The sequence below is a fragment of the Sus scrofa genome, chromosome 15 (genome assembly GCF_054392235.1).
Source record: "Sus scrofa isolate SSC_HxYL_T2T_F1_AM1 chromosome 15, Sscrofa_HxYL_maternal_Yorkshire_Landrace_v2.0, whole genome shotgun sequence".
Lineage (NCBI taxonomy): Eukaryota > Metazoa > Chordata > Mammalia > Artiodactyla > Suidae > Sus > Sus scrofa.
This window is the reverse complement of record NC_139397.1, coordinates 151608196-151614541: the sequence shown is the minus strand read 5'-3', so window position 1 is coordinate 151614541 and position 6346 is coordinate 151608196.

The following is a 6346-nucleotide window of genomic DNA, read 5'->3' as shown; positions in this document are numbered from 1 at the left end:
CAGTGTTTGGAAGGTCAAGTTGGAATTCAAGTCCTATCAAGTTAGAGGGCTTGACAAACACCTGGAGTCTTTCACTGAAACCCCAAGAAAGACTGCACCTTAATAGGAAGGCAACATCAGAGGACTAAGGGCTTTGACAGGAAAATCAAAATATGCACACTGTTAACAAAGCCTTGAACCAGGTCTCTACAAGATCAAGGGGCAGTACAGGGTTGAGGTAACTTTACGCCCTGATAGAGTCAAATTCAGCGCTCTTCAAAAGAAGAGAACAGAATCCTGAGCCTCTGAAATGTATTGTCCTCTACGTCCAGCACACAATAACGAATTACTAGACATCATAAGAATCAGGAAAATGAGGCTCTTAGTCAAGATAAAAATAATCAATTGGAAAGGAGTCACAAGTCCCTTAGACATGAAAATTAGCAGAGGGGCAGCATAAAATAACTGTGAGAAGGGTGGATATAATGGATGAAGAGCTGGGGAATTTAAGGAAAGATTTGGGCACTCTTAAAATGAACCAGATGGAAATTGTACAACGGAAAAAAACAATGTTTACCAATTAAAAAAACATTGAACAATCAACTCTACTTCAATTTAAAAAATCATTGAATGGTGTTAGCAATAGATTAGATAATGTAGAAGAAAGAATCTGTAAACCTGAGACATGGTCAACAAAATTACCCAAACTTAAGGACCAAGAGAAAAAGACATAAAACCCCCAGACTCCAGGGATTTATGCTACCATAGTCGTCACTTGACTTGAACAAAGACATCAAGAAAATTCAATGGAGAAAGGAAAAATCTTTTTTATTTTTTTCTTTTTAGGGCCTCACCCATGGCATATGGAATTTCCCAGGCTAGGGGTCGAATCAGAGCCAAAGCCACAGCCACAGCCACAGCCACAGCCACAGCCACAGCCACAGTAACATGGCATCCAAGCCACATCTGCAGCCTACACCACAGCTCACAGCAACGCTGGATCCCAACCCGCTGAGTGACGCCAGGGATCGAACCTGCATCCTCATGGATCCTATTCTGGTTCATTAACCCCTGAGCCACGAAGGGAACTCCTGGAAAAATCTTTTTTAGTAAGTGGAGCTAGAACAGAAAAAAAAAAAATAAAATTTGACTCTTAACTAACACTTTACAGAAAAATTAGATCATGAAAGATTTTAGACCGAACCTTAAAGCTAAAACTGTAAAATTCTAGAAGAAATGTAGGAAAATGTTTTTGAAACCTTGGGGTTAGGAAAGGTTTCTTGGACGGTATACGAAAAGCACGAATCATCAAATAGAAAATTGATAAACTGGATTTTATCAAAGTTCAAAATTTCTGCAAAACTTCATGTCGAAAATGAAAACACAAGCCACAGACTGGACATGACAAAGCCCTTCTCTCCAGAATATTGGAAGACTTCCTATGAATCAATAAGGAAAATATAAAACAGGTGTTTAAATAACGGACAAGAGGTTCGAAGACTTGAACAGATGCTTCATCTAGGAAGATACACAGAGTGTGCGGAGAAAAGGGAACCCTCCTACACTGCGGGTGGAATGTCAACTGGTGTCGCCCCTGTGGAAGGCAGTGTGGAGTTTCCTTAAAAATCTGCAAATGAGGAGTTCCCGTCGTGGCTCAATGGTTAACAAATCGGACTAGGAACCATGGGGTTGCGGGTTCGATCCCTGGCCTCGCTCAGTGGGTTACAGATCCAGTGTCGTTGTGAACTGTGGTGTAGGTCACAGATGTGGCTCAGATCCTGAGTGGCTGTGGCTCTGGTGTAGGCTGGCAGTACAGCTCCTATTGGACTCCTAGCCTGGGAACCTCCATATGCCGCAGGAGCGGCCCTAGAAAAAGGCAAAAAGACAAAAAACAAACAAACAAACAAAAAACCTAAAAAAACAAAACCTGCAAATGAGTTACCCTATGATCCAGCAATCCTACTCTTGGGCATATATCCAGAGAAGACAAAACTATGATTTGAAAAGATACATGCACCCAAGTGTTCATAGCAGCTCTATACACAACAGCCAAGACAGAGAAGCTACCCAAGTGTTTACTGCCAGATTGATGGATAAAGGAGAGGTGGTACATAGCTACAATGGACTATGACTCAGGCCTAAGAGAGAATGAAACATGGCCACTTGCAGCAGCATGGATGGACCTGGAGATGATCAGACCAAGCGAAGCACGTCCGACAAAGACAGATACCGCCTGATGTCACTTGTATGTGGAATCTAAACATGATACAAATAAACTTATTCATAAAACAGAAATAGACTCACAGGCATAGAAAACAAATGTATGGTTACTAAAGGGGAAAGGAGCGGAGATAAATGAGGAGTTTGGGATTGACAGATGTGGCGTTCCCGTTGTGGCTCAGTGGTAATGAACCTGACTAGTATCCTTGAGGACTCAGGTTTGATCTCTGACCTTGCTCAGCAGTTTAAGGATCTGGTGTTGCTGTTAGCTGTGGTGTAGGTTGCAGACGTGGCTCAGATTCTGTGTTGCTGTGGCTGTGATGTAGACTGGCAGCTGCAGTTCCAAATCGACCCCTAGACTGGGAACTTCCATATGCCTCGGGTGTGGCCCTAAAAAAAAAAAAAAAAAAAAAAGACAGATACACACCACTGTATATAAAATACATAAACAAGGAGCTACTGTACAGCACAGAGAACTATCTTCAATATCTCATAGTAACCTCTAATGGAAAAGAAATACAAAAAAAATATGTAAAACTGAATCACGTTTTTGTGCACCTGAAACTAACACAGCATCGTAAATCAACTCTACTTCAATAAAAAGTTGTTGTTTTTTAAAAAAACTTATACAAATGACCTGGCGTTCCTGTCATGGCTCAGCAGTTAAGGAATCCGACTAGCATCCATGAGGATGAGGGTTCGATCCCTGGCCTCGCTCAGTGGGTTAAGGATCCAGCGTTGCTGTGAGTTGTGGTATAGGTCGCAGACGCAGCTGGGATCCTGAGATGCTGTGGCTGTGGCATGGGCCATTGGCTACAGCTCCGATGGGACCCCTAGCCCGGGAACCTCCATCTTCTGTGGGTGCAGCCCCCAAAAAGACAAAAAAATAAAAACATATGCAAACGACTAAAAGGCACAGGGACATCCTTGTCACTAGGGCTACACAAACCGCACCCACAGTGAGATGCCGCACGCTCTACATTTGCTGGAATGTCTCTCATGGGAAAGACTGACAAGGCCAGCTGTGGGTGACGCTGCTGAGCAGCTGGCGCTCTGGCAGTGCTGCTGGGAGTACAGACTATAGAGCCACGGTGCAAGGCCGTTCGGGAGTTTCTTAGAAACACAACCTGCCCTGTGATCTGGTCCCTCAACGCATAGGTATTGACCCCAAAGAAATGAAAACACGTTCCCAAGGATGTGCCCAAGAAAGCTTGTCGTTGCCCAAAGCGGAGGACAGCCCCATGTCCATCAAGCAGCAGACGGACAAGCCAACTGTGGCTCTAGATGTAATTCTACTCGACGGTATAAACGAATACACCCCGAGATAGGCCAAACGTGATGCGGAGTGAAAGAGGCCAGACACAGACACGTACATGTTGATGGTTCCATCGAGTGAAATTCTCGATGAGGCAGCACCACGCTCTGGTGTTCGAGGTCGGGAAAGGAGTTGCCTCTTCGGGTGGCTGGAGTGACGACCAAGAGGCACGAGGACACGGTAGGGCGCGGGGGCTGTTCCATAGCCTCAGGGGAGAGTGGCTGCTCCGTGGGGAGGCCAACCGTCCAGAGGGACTGGGGGATAAGGGGCTTCCTGAGAGGTGGGCCTTTCAGATTTCAAACGGGCAGAGTCCCAGGAAAACCAGAGCCAGTTGGTCACCCGACATAATGTCCGCAAACACATTTGCCACAACGCATGGAATTTTTGCACGCGTATCTACAGGCGTGAACAGGCACGTGGACACTTATAGCTTGTGCATCCTATCATGTGTAAGTTATACTTCAGTTGTTATTTTATTTTAATTAATTTATTGCCTTTTTAGGGCTGCACCTGCGGCATATGGAGGTTCCCAGGCTAGGGGTCAAATCAGAGCTGTACCTGCTGGCCTATACCACAGCCACGCCAGATCTGAGCCGCGTCTATGGCCTACGCCACAGCTCATGGTAACGCCAGCTCCTTGGCCCACTGAGCGAGGCTGGGGATTGGACCTCTGTCCTCAAGGACACTAGTTGGGTTCCTTAACCACTGAGCCATGACGGGAGCTCCATACGTCAATTTTTAAAAAGAATGCTTTAAAAAAATGATGCTGGGAAAACCACCAAACCAATGAAAACCTAAGTAGGCAACAGAACAGAGCATTTGCCTTTTAGACATTGTATTAAACTCATGGTTTCAATGTGGTGACTTTTGGAAAGGCCATGACCTAAAGGGCTGCCTAACTGGTCACTTGCTACCCATCACTTCCTCCAGCCTGTGGAGATGCTGGATCAATAGATGCCCCGGAGGGACGTTTGGTGTCCGCGTATTTCACACATGTTTCCTGGGAGAGTTTGGGAGGTTGGGGTAGTTTCACCTATTTCTCCCCTGTTATTTGTTGTGGGTCTCAGATACCCAGCAGTGCACTGTTTTTCTACAGAAGGACCACGGGTAACGTCAGGACACGGAAATAAGGAGGTGATTCGCCCACAATCCAGTTCGGCTCATTGTCGCAGTTGTGAAGGGAATCACGAAACTCATTTCTTTCCTTCTCCTCCTGTTGTCCTTTCTCCCTGGAAGCTTTTCTGTACGTGTGGCCATTGAGCGTCTATTACCTAGAGGGCAGTGCCAGGGGGAGTCTGGGCTGTGTCTGATCTGCCCTGTTTTCTGCTCAGTACCAGGCAGGTGATCTTTGTGGTGACTGGTCCCTGTGCAGCATTTCACAATTTGTAAACCTTCATACATCTGGGGCAGCTTTTCTCCCCCTGGTTTTCAGCTAAGCCTAATTATTATTGTTTTTTTTTTTTTGAACTGAAGTGTAGTTGAATTGCAATATCATATTCATTTAAGGAGTACAACGTAGCGATTTAATATTTTTATAGGTTATGCTTACTTGAGGTTATTGTAACACGCTGGCTGTACACTCCATGCTGTGCAGTCGATTCTGCAGCTGACTTATTGGTGAGGCATTTTACGTAGAAAGTCACCATGTCCTCCACGACTCACAAGTACCGGTCAGCAAAGGCAGCTTTTCCCCTTGAAGAACTGCTGTGTTTACGAGCAAGACTCCATCTTTATCCACCACGCGAGCCCAGTCCTCCCAAGTGGCAATGTCGTGCAGATGTTTCCGTCTTTTTCATTATTATGGGAAGATGCTTCCCATATTTTTAGCAGGGGCTTTTAAGAGTGCTCTGCATGCTGGCTTTGCCACTTTTTAAATAGCGCAAACGTATCAGCACGTTTTGGTTATACTGAATAGGGCTCTGAAGACGCTCTTGCAAAAAGTTGCTGGAAACGTCTCTTCATTAAGATAGGGTCGAACTGCTGAACGCCTCCTGGAGGGCTCCAGGCTTTGCCTTGTTTCACTCTCAGCTGCGACAGCCCGCAAGGGTTCTGGGCCATGAGGAGGCCCTCTGTGCCAGCATCCAGGCTATTTTAGGAACATAATAGAAAAATAGTTTGCCACTTACTCATTTGCAGCCTGCGCTCAAGTGAAATTCTTTATATCCTCATCCCCAGACAAAGAAGAGTTTATAAAAGTTGCGACAAGCAGTTTATAAAATTCAGCTTTGCCTTCATCAGGACAAAGGTGATATGGTTTTCTTATGAAACTTTTTTTTTTTTTGACTCATAGTAAAATCTAATCACAATGCAGGTTAAGATCACTGATGTTTAAACGAAATCACAACCCTGCAAAGTGCCCAGCAGGCAGAGTCCAGCATGGTGGAAATGTACCATAAAGCACCTACTGTGTGCAGGGTGGCAGGGGAGAGGGTTCCTGTCTCCAGTGGGTCTCAAGGCAGCCAAAGGAGTAATAACGTCCTTCCGCCCCAGCAGAGCGTCTTGCTGGGAAAATCAGCAAGAGGCACTTGCTCTGTGGGTGGGTTTATTCCTGCAGGAAGAAGCTGTACCCAAGGAAAGCCCCACAGGGAGGCTCCCCGCTGCGGCTTTGCTTTTTGCGGCCTCACAGACATGGGTTTCTCTGCCTGAACGGCAGAAGGGTAGCAGGCTGCATTATCCCTAAATACAAGGTGTTCTCTGAGCTGCTTATTTTGACAAACAGCAGAGGCAGGAAAAGCTCAGCCAGCAGGGGAGAAGCTGCCCTTTTGTACGTGAAATTGACACATGTTAAGAGCATCTCTCTGTCCAAAGGTGTCTCCCTCTTTGTAACAGGAA